This window comes from Phyllobates terribilis, unplaced genomic scaffold (genome assembly GCF_046119375.1).
Source record: "Phyllobates terribilis strain yellow unplaced genomic scaffold, ASM4611937v1 Scaffold_235__1_contigs__length_3068650, whole genome shotgun sequence".
Classification (NCBI taxonomy): Eukaryota; Metazoa; Chordata; class Amphibia; order Anura; family Dendrobatidae; genus Phyllobates; species Phyllobates terribilis.
This window is the reverse complement of record NW_027362995.1, coordinates 653021-666844: the sequence shown is the minus strand read 5'-3', so window position 1 is coordinate 666844 and position 13824 is coordinate 653021. Positions and strand designations below refer to the sequence as shown.

At 47.6% G+C, this 13824-nt stretch overlaps 1 protein-coding gene across 2 annotated transcripts in view; it reads left to right on the top strand.

The window, feature by feature from the left end:
* Positions 1-13824, top strand: part of LOC141215253 (gastrula zinc finger protein XlCGF66.1-like) — a 196878-nt gene that overhangs the window by 112687 nt on the left and 70367 nt on the right. The window lies entirely within an intron of this gene.

Below are 13824 nucleotides of genomic sequence, written 5' to 3'. Positions count from 1 at the left end.
TACTTGCATGATTAAGGGTTCAAACGGAGTGAATTCATCCTTTATACTAGTAACATGTGAGAATTTATAAATGACCTGAGCTGAAAAAAAGTCAGGCAGGATAGACTCCTAATTGGAAAGGAGCCACGAAGTTCTATAAAGGAAGGAAAAGAGCCTGATCCCATGAGAACGTGTCTCAATCTAACCCCATCAGATCAGGCCCAGATTAGAAATGAGTCCTTACCTGAAGCAGAGGGAAAATCTGGGTTGCCAAACAAGGGCGTTAATGGACCCAACCTACGTGGTATAGATGATGAGATTAACACTTGATCCCATGTTTTCAAAAAGTGTTGAATGGGTATTGGTAATTGTTTAGTTTGTACATGTATTTAGTCAATCCAAGGTAGAGATGTGAGTATCCAGGGATAGAGGTCCCCTTCCAGTTTCACCCATTACTTATGTTCCACAGACGTGAACCAGTCCACTGCTCTCATAAGAATCAAAGATTGATCGCAGTTTTTTTTAGATCAGGCATACTAGTACCCACCTTTATTTTCGGAACATCACAATATTTTAAAACATATCCTAGACCTTGACGTTCCCCATACTACCTAATAGCGTTGTCGAGATGGGAGAAAAAGGTCTCAGGAACGCAGACAGGAACGGTCTGGAATATATAAAGAAGTTTTGGCAAAATGTCCATTTTATCACATAAATACAAGCAAACCAGGACAAGGGTTTGAATTTATAATTCATTAAATTTTGAAGAGTTTGTTCAAGGACAGTGATATAATCTAAACTATACAGATCATCCATGTTGCCTGGAATTTGTATACCGAGGTCTTTCTGTCATTTAAAGGGAAAGTTAAAAATTAGCTGTCGTCTTATGTTATTGCTTCTGATTTAGAGTAGTTGACTTTAAAATCGCTTACTTGGCCAAATTCTTTGAATTCCTTTAGTATAGAAGGAAATTAGATAATTGGGTTTGAAAATAGAGCAACAAGTCGTCTGCGTATAGAGCTAGTTTATAGTGATGTGAGTCTATAGTAACTCCACTAATATCTGGATTTTTGTGTAATGCTACCGCTAAATGTTCCATCACCAATGTGTATAGCAGAGGTGATAAGGGACACTCTTGCTTTGTCTCATTTTTAATAGAAAATGTGTTAGATAGAAGGCCGTTTACCCTATCGCTTTAGGGTCAGTGTAGAAGGATAGAATTTTAGATAACAAGAAAGAGCCTAACCCAATTTGTGGTAATGTGCTCTTCAAGAAAGTCCAATGTACTGTGTCAAACACTATTTCAGCGTCCACAGATACAAGGCACATTGGGATCCCCTGTTTTTTTGCATGTGAAACTAACAATGTTTTATCTGTATTATCACGCACTTCTCTACCCTTAACAAAGCCAACCTGATTGTTGCTAACAATTGAGGGTAGGTAGTGGGAGAGCCATGATGCAATTATATTAGAGAATATTTTGATGTATATATTAATGAAATTGGATGAACATTAGGGCAGGCATTTAGTTTTTTTCCAGGCTTTGATAAAACTGTTATATGAGCTTCAAGTGATTGGGGGGCAAATGGGGAGTCTTCTGAGATATTATTGAACACTAATGGTAATAACAGAGGTGGAAACATGTTATAAAATCTATTATTGAATCCATCTGGCCCAGGGCTCTTCCCGATAGGGAATGATTTAATGGCCTGTCCTATCTCTTGTTCAGTGAAAGCTTTGTCTAGTATCTCCTGCTCAGGGGTCTGTAAGGAAGGAACGGCAGTGTCCATAATATATTTGTCAATTTTTGTTTCAAGAAAATTAGGTGGCATGTGGTGGTGTTATCCATGAATATTATGTAGTGAGCTATAACAGCAATGAAATACGTCAGCTATGTCAGTGGGGTTATGAATTTATAGCAGTCGTGCTCCTTTTGTTTTGGATACATACAGCTCTGGCAAAAATTAAGAGACCACTGCAAAATTTTCAGTTTCTCTGATTTTTCTCTTTATAGGTATATTATAGAGTAAAATGTACATTGATGTTTTAGTCTATAAACTACTGACAACATGTCTCCAAAATTCAAAGCTAAAAATTTTGTATTTATTTGCAGCAAATGATAAAGTGTCAAAATACTAAAAAAGAAACAGTGCTTTCAGACCTCAAATTACTCATGTTTTAAATGTGAAATCAATATTTGGTGGACTAACCATGATTTTTAATCACAGCTTTCATTCCTCTTGCTATGCTGTCCACCAGTCTTTCCATGCTTTCCAATAGAAAACTGTTCAGTGGTCTCTTAATTTTTGCCAGAGCCGTATGTCCTTTACATCCGTGGATGTAACTTCCTTGTCAATGAGAGACCACATTTATCTGTGAATTCATACGAGTACCTTCACATGCGATCTTGATATTTTCTATACGTTTGATCTATTAAAGACCTTCGTTCCTTTCTTTTTTTCAATCAGATCATTTTTATTTAACAAAAGAAAAACCAACATTTTGTTTTTGTCATATAAACTTTGTGACAAAAACAATAAAAAGAAAGAAAAACCAGTAAACAAATACAACAACCGGTTTACAATGATATAAATCCCAATATCGCTCTATAGTACAATGTTTTGGAATAGTAATTTTACATTTGTACATGAATATCTGAATACTTCCTGATGGCTTTTTTTCCCATATTGGGACATCAATAGAAAAAGAATATATCTAAGAAGGGGCAATTGTGTGGACTGAGACAATTATTATTTGCTGACACCTTAGGTATAAGGATATAAATTCCTGGTTTACTGCAGGGATATGTACAAATGGTCCAGTATAGTATTTCTGAAGCAATATCTGTAGTAATTAACCATTGTTCCCATAGGTGTATGGATTTCTTGACAGCGTTCCTTTAATATAAGATCCCCTTTCCAAGCATAGAGTGTTATTTATCCTGGATTTTAGTTCTGTTATCGTTGGGGGAGAATTGTCTATCCAATGTAGTGCCAACAACTATCTGGCTTGGAATAATTTTCTTGAGCTAGCTACTGCCATATGGGAGTCTGGATCTACGACCTCTCCCAGGAGTCCTAGGATACAGATTTTAGGTTCCAACTGAAGTTGTATCCCAAATACAGATACAAGAGCGATCACCACGTTCCATTAGTCGCTAATATTTACACATTCCCACGTCATATGCATCAGGTGGGCGTCCTTTTGACCACATCTAGGGCGTGTGTCATCCATTTGTATTTCAATTTTAAATAAAATACTTGGGGATCGATATACCCCATGAATGAGAAGAATTCTGGACAATCTTTGTGACTCTGACAATGAAAGTTTCGGTGTCAAATCCAGTATTTCCCCTATTGCTCCTCAGATAAGGGACCCACATCCTCCTCCCATTTTGTCTTAACTATCAAAGGATATTTATCCAAATGTAGGGCCAGTAACTGCCTATAAATAAGGGATATTAGACCTTTTGTATCTAACGATGTAGTAATGGTATCTATTGGGTGATGTCAATCAGTATGACGTTTATTCTAGCTGTATACTATATGCAAGACGTATTTGCAGATATTGATAAAACACCCTATGCGGAAGGTTAAAACCTGCCTTTATTTGTTCAAACATCTTGAATAATCCATCCCTCAAGAGTTGTGACACCAAACATATACCCCTATCCTCCCACTCACTAACATTTTTTAGTTTATGTAGCTCTGGTAAGTTATAGTTGTGCCATAAAGGAGTATAGTTTGTGTACTTTCCAATTCCCAGAATATTTTTACCCCTATCCCATGCCATATATATATTAACTTTAGTGTACAACATTTTAAGTCATTTTCTCGAGGAGGCCCCATATCTAGTACCGAGAATGGAAGCTTCCACTTGGTTCCTTCCATAAGTAAATGCCCTGAAATTACACAATATTTGCAAGTACCCCATCCATGAAACTACTTTAGCTCCCTTCTAGCGTTAAGCAGGTCTACATATACCAGGAAGGAAGCAGATCGTTTATGCTGTTTCTTAAGGAGATCAATCCGCTCAAGCAAATTGGAGACTTTAGCTGTTCTCTCCTTTTTTTTTTTTTAGCATTTATCTATGTTTTATTATTATCCCTCTGAGGACGCATGTGAGTGCTTCCCATTTAAATGGTAAGGCAGTTTCATCATGCTCATATATTTGAAGGAGTTTATAGTCTCAAGAAGGTCTGAGACACAGAGTGAGTCTTTCAGCAGATTATCATTTAGGTTCCAACATCTGAAGCCTTGGTGGAGTCCGGCATACAGGAGCATGATCTGACCATACAGCAGTTCCTACCTGAGATGTAGGTTGCCATGTAGGCAAGTGACGACTAATTAAGAAAAGGACTATATGGCTATGCATATTGTGTAAAGGAGAATAATAGGTATAATCCTTTACGTCTGGATGTAGTATCCGCCATACATCGCCCGGTTGAGATCAAAGCACAATTAGCAAAGCTTTTGTTTGTGTTTTAGATTGGTGACTTCAGCCCAGGGACGCGTCTAAAGAAGGATCCAAGACAAAATTAAAGTCACCTCCAATGATGATAAGGTCCTCCGCAAAATATTTTAGTTTGTTTAAGTAATGACGGCATGTCTTAATTTGGTCACAATTAGGGAGATAGAAGTTGGCCAAAGTCTAAATTTTGGAGTAGATGGAGATCTTAATAAACACGAACCTCCTCTCTGTGTCAGACAGTGTTTCTACAATAGTACGCGGCAGTGATCTGTGGCGGCCTATACTCAGCACCTTAGACTTCAAAACTGCATTTTTCTGGGACGCCAAGATGAATAATATCTATTAGTAAACTGAGGAACAGTATATGATCCCCTCTAAAGTGTGACTCCTAAAGAAAGAGAAAATGTACGTGCTGTTTATGCCTACGATAAAACACTTGAGCTCCTTTCTCTGGAACATTAAGTCCTCTGACATTCAATGAACAAGTTTTGAGTTGTGCCATATTATATGAAAAAAAGGGGGAGTGGAGGAGAGAAAGATTAAAAGAGGAAGTATAGACGGTAGATAGTAACGTCTACCTCTCAGTGTCTAAGAAATATAGATTATGAATAAATCAAAACAGTAGGAAATTGCGAAACAAGCAGATCCCAATGCAAGTCCCTAACTGGGGGTTGTCTTTACAGGCGTAAGGTCAAACTTTCAGTTCTAGGATTCCTATTAGGTGGAAACATGGAATATAAAGCAAGTAAAGTAATACAGCCTGATATTACAGTAGTATCATATGAACTCAACTTATATGCCGGTCTAAGATCTTATATGAACTTAGACATTCTATATAGTGGAAGAGTGGCACCTAATGCTCTATTTAGATATATCTAATTATATGCTTAAATAAATAAGTAAGCATCTGCAAACTGTCTCTCATCAGCGAAGACCAGATTCATTTCAGGAGCTCATATGATTGGCAGGTTCCTTTCCCATCTGGCTGCATCACCATCAAGTTCCTGATCCATTGAACGCCTTCTGCGACATGCTGGAGCTCTCTGTGGCAATGGTGGAGCAGGTGGCCAGTCAGATACAGTTATATGAAAAAGTTTGGGCACCCCTATTAATCTTAAGCTTATTGTTTTATAAAAATTGGTGTTTTTGCAACAGCTATTTCAGTTTGATATATGTAATAACTGTTGGACACAGTAATGTTTCTGCCTTGAAATGAGGTTTATTGTACTAACAGAAAATGTGCAATCTGCATTCAAACAAAATTTGACAGGTGCATATGTGGCACCCCAGGGGTCTGGTTTTCCACAGTAATGTAATGTTATGTCTGAGAGCAGGTGGGAGGTCCTTTGGTCAGGGATCCTGTGCATGCCACACCTCCTGCCCAGTCTTGGGAGGGGAAGAACTTCCCCTGTATAAACCCGGGGCTGAGGCAGGGTGAGTGAGACAAGGAGAGTGGAGACAAGAAGCAGCATAGGAAACAGCAGAGTTACAAGGAGTCAGGGGCTGGCAGCTGCAGAGCTCGCCCTGACTAAGAAGATTCTTTACCGGACCCGGAGTCCGAGGCTGTGGGGACTAACTCCTACCCAGCAGCAGAATCCGTCAGGCAGGGGATTTCAGGTCCTCTGGCCCAGAAGCCCGAAGGCACGGTCACACGCGTGGGACCAGCACCGCCATCGTGGAGCGGAAGCCATTAGAAGGCCCCGAGTCACCGGCCATACGGGTGAGCACCACACGGTACACTCAGGGACGTGGGCTACTTACATCAGCTTCTAGCAAGGTAGCCAGAAGAGTACAGTCAGTTTGGGAGGCCTACAACTACGCCTGGCCAGGGGAGATCCCATCTGCTCAAAGACTGACCAGGCCCCGTTTGCTAGCAAGTACTCCGGGAGGGTCTGTCGTTGTTACCAGTAAAGACCCTGAACTACACCGTACCGTCTCTGAGTGGTTCCTGCTACCCCCATCATCCACGTCGGCTGCCCTGAGGCCATACCCCTCCCGTTGGGGGTTATACTATCACGCTGCACAATCCTACCACCGGCCTCAGCGGTCTGCCCTGCAGCAGCAGCTTCCTGGCTGCACTCAACGGGTGGCGTAGTCATGAACTATTTACTACTAATAGACTGCCGTCTAGTTTGACTCCCTGGGCACGGACCGGGTCACCGCCACGAGACTACAACCCTCCACTGATCCGGCTCCGGGTAGGCTCCCGCGTGCGCAACGCAGCGCGACACAGGCCCAGGGGCGCGTCAACTTTGGCGTAGTCGGCAGGATTTCGTGCCCGCAACCACCGGGTACTGCGTGCCTGAAAAGCAAAGACTGTTCAAACTTACCAGTGGTGAAGGTTTCCCGCCATCCGGCGCCATCTTCTACCTTCTTCCCGCCATCCGCGAAGTTTTCCCGCCATCCGGCGCCATCTTCGACCTTCTTCCCGCCATCCGTGGAGTTTTCCCGCCATTGGACGCCATCTTGAGGACGCCGCGCGGGAAGAAGAGGGGCGTGGACTCCGAAAGCGCGCGAGAACTGAAGCCCCGCCTCACGTCCGGACGTTGCGTAAGGTCCTGGAAGGAGCCCAGCAGACGCCGACGTCACAGGAGCGCGACGGAAGGTCCTCAACCCTGACGATCCACTGCGGAGCCGCGGCCTACGGAAGAGGATCATCGCAAGGTAGGCCACGGTCCACTAGGGGGGAGGAAGATGTCGGATACGGAGGAGAGCTTCACTGCCTCAACCCCCGCCAGCGCTACCGCTGCTGCAGTTATGCCCTTCACCATGCCCTATATCCCGGGAGCAGCTTGGCTACCCCAGTACTCAGGGGAGTCACATACCCTGCATGACTTTAGAGAAAAGCTGGATAGCCTCTTCCAGGTGTACCCCCTCACAGAAGAGCAAAAAGTGAGCATCCTGGTGGCCCAACTAACCGGGGCAGCCAAAAGGGAAGTAAAATCCTGGCCACCTGGGAGGAAGACTGTCGCAGGGATACTAACCCGGCTGAAGGACACCTTTGATACCCGCACCTCAGCCGAGATTAAGCTTAGATTCTACGGGTGCAAGCAGCGAGCGCATGAGAGTATAAGGGACTATGCACTAAACCTACAAGAGGCCCTGAGGGCCATAAAGCAGACCGACCCTGATGGGGTGGGAAACGAGGACAGGCTATTGACTGAACAATTTATAGAGGGTTTATATTGCAATGCCCACCGAACCCAGTTGCGGGCAATGGCCTTACAGGATCCCCATCTGGACTTTGCACAGTTCAAGGATAGAGCTATCCGGGTGCTCCGAGAACCAGCACCGGGTGGCGTTGTTACCCACAGGCGCCCAGCTATCACTTACCACCAGGAGGCGGCGCCCTTGTCGGCAGGGCCTGTGGGAGCTGATGCGCAGGCTTTGGACAATGACCCGGCTCCAGACCTACACCATCAGGTCCAAGAGCTAGCTAAGAGCGTTGCTGCGCTAACCCGAACTGTGCAGTCTTTACAGGTTTCCACCCCAGGGAAGATCCAGCTGGCATCCGGACCGGAGGACATCCCGTGGCGTCGACCAAGGAGGACCCCACCGGCCAGAGGAAGACCCAGTGACCGATACAGCGAGGACGGACGACCCATCTGCCGCCGCTGCAATCAACCCGGACATATGGAAAGGTACTGTTCTTTAAACGGGCACAACCTGGGGTAGAGGGCCAACCCCCAGGAAAAAGATCACCAGGCCCATCGAACTGGCGCGACAGATATGTGGGAGGACGTCCAGTCTTGCCTGTGGTACTGGATGGCATTCCCATGAGTGCCCTACTGGATACCGGGTCACAGGTCACCACCATCCCGTACGTGCTCTTCAAGCAGTACTGGAATGACTCGGATATTACCCGCTACCCTGACGACGACTTGAGTATCATCGCCAGCAATGGCCAGCCCGTGCCACAGATCGGATTTAAAGAGGTGACCCTCAAAATCGGTAGAGTCGAACTGGCCGCACAGGGACTGATCATTGTAGATATTGATAAACATGAGAGTCACCCAAAAATAACTCTAGGAACTAACGTAATTGAAAATTGTCTTGCAGAGGTGATTTTCCTTTTACAGCAGGTTGCCAAGAACGCCAGCTCCGGCGAGCAGCGGGTGCTCCAGAAAGAGATCCGGGCACTGATGCAACGGCAACAAGTGGAACTCTCCGGCGGTGAGATTGGTAGCGTAAGAATGTGTGACCCTTTTCCTATTGCCATGCCCCCAAAAAGTGAAATGATGATTTGGTGCCGGGCAGCTATTGGTCTGAGAGGTAGAGATTACCAGGCAATGGTAGAACCAGTTTACTCAGACAGTAGGCCCACCATTTTGACAGCACGGGGGGTGGTCAACGTACGCCATGGGAGGGTGCCCATTCGCATAATAAATATCGGGGAGAGGGAAGTGTACCTGCCCCGGTATGCCACGCTAGCCAAATTATATACCACTAATCAAAATTCTATACAATCTGTGGAACCCTTGCCTCCATCTCACCCGGAGGAAGGTAACGGCTCTAAGAAAGACATGGAGGACTGGTGTCAGCAACTACATTTGGGTACTGATTCCACTCCCTCACATCAGAAACAAGGAGTCTATCGGGTGGTTCAAGAGTATGAGAGAGTGTTTAGTAAACACCCGTTAGACTTCGGGCGAGTCAAGGGGGTAGAACACCGCATCCCCACGGGAGATCATCCTCCCATAAAAGAGAGGTATCGACCCGTACCCCCTGCACATTACCAACACGCCAAGGGGATGCTTAGAGACATGAAGGAGGCTGGGGTAATCCGGGATAGCTGTAGCCCCTGGGCAGCCCCACTAGTTTTAGTAAAAAAGAAAGACAACACCATGAGGATGTGTGTAGATTACCGGAAAATCAACCGTATCACACACAAGGATGCGTACCCCTTACCAAGGATAGAGGAGTCATTGGCTGCTTTAAGATCTGCTAACTTCTTCTCTACCTTGGATCTCACTAGCGGGTACTGGCAGGTTCCTGTAGCAGAGGCGGACCGGGAGAAGACCGCATTCACCACCCCGATGGGACTTAGCGAGTTCACCTGCATGCCGTTCGGACTCTGCAACGCCCCAGGAACCTTCCAACGATTAATGGAGTGCTGTCTGGGCCACAGAAACTTCGAGACGGTCCTGTTGTACCTGGACGATGTCATCGTATACTCCAAAACTTATGAGGACCACCTGAAACACCTGGCGGAGGTGTTCAAAGCTCTGGCGAGTTACGGCCTAAAGGTGAAACCCTCCAAGTGTCACCTCCTGAAACCAAAGGTGCAATACCTGGGACATGTGGTGAGCGCTGACGGAGTGGCTCCCGACCCCGATAAGATCACCGCAATTAAGGGATGGCCAAGCCCCTCCAGCGTAAAAGAAGTGCGGCAGTTCCTAGGGTTGGTAGGCTACTACCGAAGGTTTATTCCCGGTTTCACCAAAAAGGCAGCGCCTATGCAGGACCTCCTGATAGGCCAGTCCCGAAAGGCCAAGAACCAGAAGCCGCCCTTCAAATGGGAAGAGCTAGAAGAAGAGTCCTTCCGCCAGCTGAAGATGGCCCTCACGGGGGATGAAATCTTGGCGTACCCGGACTATAGCCAGCCCTTCATCCTCTACACCGACGCCAGTAACATCGGGCTAGGAGCCGTACTGTCCCAGATTCAGCAGGGGAGAGAACGAGTAATCTCCTATGCCAGCCGAAAACTGCGACCCACCGAAAGGAACCCCGAGAATTACAGCTCATTTAAGCTAGAGTTCCTGGCCGTGGTATGGGCAGTCACCGAGCGCTTTAGGCATTACCTCGCTTCTTCCCGGTTCACCGTATACACGGATAACAACCCGTTGACACACCTGGACACGGCAAGACTCGGTGCCCTGGAGCAGAGGTGGATGGCCCGTCTGTCCAACTACGAGTTCACAATCAAATACCGGGCAGGACGCTCCAATACTAACGCGGATGCCCTGTCCAGGATGCCCAACCTGCCGGACGAAGGAGAAGATCCGGAGGGACTGGAAGAAGTTGAACTCCCTGCGTTCCACCGTCATGGGACTATCCAGTATTCCCACCGGGTAAGGGGTAAGCAGGCTGCTACGTTGAACCCCTTACCCCACTACAACTGGGCGGAAACGCAAGACAGCGACCCTGCCGTCCGACTGGTGAAGGAGATGCTGACTCGGCCGGAGGCTCGCCTTGAACCAGACGCTCCGGAGGAAGCCAAACAACTATGGGCGGAGAAGAGTCGACTATTCCTTTACAAGGGGAAGTTGTGCCGCAGAATGGTCAACTCCCGGACGCATGAACTACTCTGGCAAGTAGTGGTGCCACGAAGAGACGCAGCCATGGTGATGGAGGCATACCACGACGGAGCTGGACACTTCGGGTGGAAAAAGCTGGAGTTCCTGCTGCGCGAGCGGTTCCACTGGGTAGGCATGAGGGGAACCATCGAGAAGTGGTGCAGAGACTGTGGCCCGTGCAATCTGAGAAGGAAGGACCGGGCCAGCCAGAAGACTCCCCTGCAGTCCATCGTCACCCGGCAACCGTTGGAACTGGTAGCCTTGGATCATGTAAAACTGACCCCAAGCAGAAGTGGCTACGTCTACGCGTTAACCATCGTGGATCATTACTCCCGGTTCTTGGTTGTCGTCCCCGTCAAGGACTTAACGGCTCAAACAGCAGCTAGAGCCTTCCAGCAGCACTTCTGCCGTCCACACGGGTACCCGGACCAAGTGCTGACGGACCAGGGACCTGCCTTTGAAGCGGAGGTCTTCCAGGAATTCTGCAATCTGTATGGCTGCCGGAAGATAAGGACGACACCCTACCATCCGCAAACTAATGGACTTTGTGAAAAAATGAACCAGGTGGTAATGGATCTTCTAAAAACATTGCCCCTGGAAGAACGCAGTCTGTGGCCTGAGAAGTTGCCCGATCTGGTGGACCTATACAACCACATCCCGGTAGGTTCCACCAACTGTACCCCGGCTTACCTAATGAGGGCGAGACCTGGTAAGTTACCTGTTGACCTGGAAATGGGAGTCCTGACACCTGAGGACACTTCACCAGAAACAGACTGGGACACAGAGAGGCAGCAGCAGTACCGGAGAGTACAAGAGAGCGTGGAGCGAAGTCTCTGTCAGGCTAGGGAAAGACAAGAGAAGACTTACAACCAGTATGCTCCCGCTGTTCCCCTGGTACCCGGTGAGCAGGTCTTGAAGAGGAAAAGACGGCTCCACAAGTTGGATGACCAGTGGGAGAAGGACCCGTACACCGTACTGCCCTCAAGCCACGAGAACCCGAAGGTCTGTACCATCAGTAAAGACGGAGGGGAAACCACAGCCATTGTATCCCGGGACCACCTGAAGAAGTGTCCCGAACAACTGAGGAACCCTGAAGAAGAACAAGAAGACCATCGACCCGTAGAGGAAAGGGAAGATATGGTTAGTACCGTGCTCGGGGACTTCCCTCGGTCTTGGACTCAAGTCAATGGTGCAGTTGTGGTACCCGTACTCACCTTCCTCCAACCATCATCCCAAGAACCTACGGAGCAACGGGTAGAGCTGGAAGAACAGCCGGTCCAGGAGGCAGAAGACTCCACACGAGTAGAACAGGAGAATCAACCCTCTGCTTATAGTGAGCCTGCCGTACCCCTAGTGAGACAAAGAGCCGGTAGACAGCTGCCCAGTTTACCCTTGACAGCTCCTACACCCTGTAGTTCAGGGCCAGACAGTCAGCTCCGTAGGTCCACTAGGGCCACTAGAGGCCAGTTACCCGCACGCTGGAGAATTTGAAGTGTAAAAATAGTTTTATTTATGTTTATCTGTGTATTGTTGCTTGTGTATAATTTTGTGTTTCCAGTTGTTTTTAGGAAACCTTGGTGGATTTACCGGGAATCCTTGTATATAGTTGGAGCGTAATCCAGGATGGACTAGAGACTGTTAAGGACTCGGGGTAGGACAGACCCCTACCTGGTTACATCTCCCTGTGTTGGTGAAATGGACACCTTTGCTTTTCTTCAAAGACTGCATCCGGTTGCGGACACGCCGTAACCATCTTATGTGTTTTTCTTATAGTATTGTTATTGTTATACTTTGTTATGTTTTTCTAAATGTGTTTAGTCCCGGAGTACTAAATTTCACTAGGGGGGAATGTGGCACCCCAGGGGTCTGGTTTTCCACAGTAATGTAATGTTATGTCTGAGAGCAGGTGGGAGGTCCTTTGGTCAGGGATCCTGTGCATGCCACACCTCCTGCCCAGTCTTGGGAGGGGAAGAACTTCCCCTGTATAAACCCGGGGCTGAGGCAGGGTGAGTGAGACAAGGAGAGTGGAGACAAGAAGCAGCATAGGAAACAGCAGAGTTACAAGGAGTCAGGGGCTGGCAGCTGCAGAGCTCGCCCTGACTAAGAAGATTCTTTACCGGACCCGGAGTCCGAGGCTGTGGGGACTAACTCCTACCCAGCAGCAGAATCCGTCAGGCAGGGGATTTCAGGTCCTCTGGCCCAGAAGCCCGAAGGCACGGTCACACGCGTGGGACCAGCACCGCCATCGTGGAGCGGAAGCCATTAGAAGGCCCCGAGTCACCGGCCATACGGGTGAGCACCACACGGTACACTCAGGGACGTGGGCTACTTACATCAGCTTCTAGCAAGGTAGCCAGAAGAGTACAGTCAGTTTGGGAGGCCTACAACTACGCCTGGCCAGGGGAGATCCCATCTGCTCAAAGACTGACCAGGCCCCGTTTGCTAGCAAGTACTCCGGGAGGGTCTGTCGTTGTTACCAGTAAAGACCCTGAACTACACCGTACCGTCTCTAAGTGGTTCCTGCTACCCCCATCATCCACGTCGGCTGCCCTGAGGCCATACCCCTCCCGTTGGGGGTTATACTATCACGCTGCACAATCCTACCACCGGCCTCAGCGGTCTGCCCTGCAGCAGCAGCTTCCTGGCTGCACTCAACGGGTGGCGTAGTCATGAACTATTTACTACTAATAGACTGCCGTCTAGTTTGACTCCCTGGGCACGGACCGGGTCACCGCCACGAGACTACAACCCTCCACTGATCCGGCTCCGGGTAGGCTCCCGCGTGCGCAACGCAGCGCGACACAGGCCCAGGGGCGCGTCACATAAGTATGGGCACCTCACCAGAAAAGTGACATTAATATTTAGTAGATCCTCCTTTTGCAAAAATAACAGCCTCTAGTCACTTCCTGTAGCTTTTAATGATTTCCTGGATCCTGGATGAAGGTATTTTTGACCATTCCTCTTTACAAAACAATTCCAGTTCAGTTAAGTTTGATGGTTGCCGAGCATGGACAGCCCTCTTCAAATGATCCCACAGATGTTCAATGATATTCAGGTCTGGGGACTGGGATGGCCATTC